The 1,217-nt window shown below is 46.6% G+C and overlaps 1 pseudogene; it reads left to right on the top strand.

Annotated features, from left to right (window-relative positions):
- LOC109470201 lies at positions 1-1,217 on the top strand (annotated as a pseudogene).

Genomic DNA, 1,217 nt, shown 5'->3' with positions numbered 1-1,217 from the left:
ATGGAATATTCCAGCTGCGAGCATTCTACGGTAGACCTGTGTTCTCGACATCCCGGGAAGAAGATGGACTGTACTGAACACCCTGGGAAGAAGATGGAGTGTACTGAACACCCTGAGAAGGAGATGGAGTGTACTGAACACCCTGGGAAGGAGATGGACTGTACTGAACACCCTGGGAAGAAGATGGAGTGTACTGAACACCCTGAGAAGGAGATTGACTGTACTGAACACCCTGAGAAGGAGATGAGCTGTCCAGAACACACTGGGAAGAAGATGAGCTGCTCTAAACACCCCGGGAAGGAGAGTGGCAGCAGGGAGAACCAGACAACAGACATGAGCCCGCAGCAGGAAACGTGTGATGTGAACTTTCCCCGACCTGTCAACAAATCAACCTCAAAGGTACAGGGGAGCAAAGGTGATATGGGAAGGCACATGGTTAAACACACTGGTGAGAAACTCTACATGTGTGGGGAGTGTGGGTACAGAACAGCTGACAGATCGACCTTATCCCGACACATGAGAACTCATACTGGAGAAAAACCGTACAGATGTGACCAGTGTGACTATTCTGCAGCACACAAATCCAGTTTGGACAAACATCTCACAAAACACACTGGTGAGAAACCCTACATGTGTGAGGAGTGTGGGTACGGAACAGCTGAAAGATCGACCTTAATCCGACACATTAGAACCCATACAGGAGAAAAACCTTACAGATGTGACCAGTGTGACTATTCTGCAGCACGCAAATTCAGTTTGGACAGACATTTATCAATACATGCTGGTAATAAACCCTACATGTGTGAGGAGTGTGGGTACGTGACAGGTCATAAGTCTCACTTAACCCACCACATGAGGACTCATACAGTAGAAAAACCCTACAAGTGTGACTATTCTGCAACACAAAAATTTCACTTGGATCAACACCTTACAAAACACACTGGCGAGAAACCCTACAGGTGCGACAAGTGTGTGTACAGGTCAGCTTACAAGTCTCAGTTATTGCAACATATGAAAACTCATACAGGAGAAAAACCCTACAAGTGTGACCAGTGTGACTATTCTGCCGCACTGAAAGCCAATTTGAAGAAACATCTAGCAAACCACACTGGTGACAAACCCTACATATGTGGGGAGTGTGGGTACAGGACAACTCACAAGTATGACTTATCCCAACACATGAGAACCCATACAGGAGAAAAACCTTTCAGGTGTGA

The sequence above is a fragment of the Branchiostoma belcheri genome, unplaced genomic scaffold (assembly GCF_001625305.1).
Source record: "Branchiostoma belcheri isolate BF01 breed outbred unplaced genomic scaffold, Haploidv18h27 scaffold22, whole genome shotgun sequence".
NCBI lineage: Eukaryota > Metazoa > Chordata > Leptocardii > Amphioxiformes > Branchiostomatidae > Branchiostoma > Branchiostoma belcheri.
The sequence above is the reverse complement of the archived record's forward strand: the minus strand, read 5'-3'. Positions and strand labels throughout refer to the sequence as shown.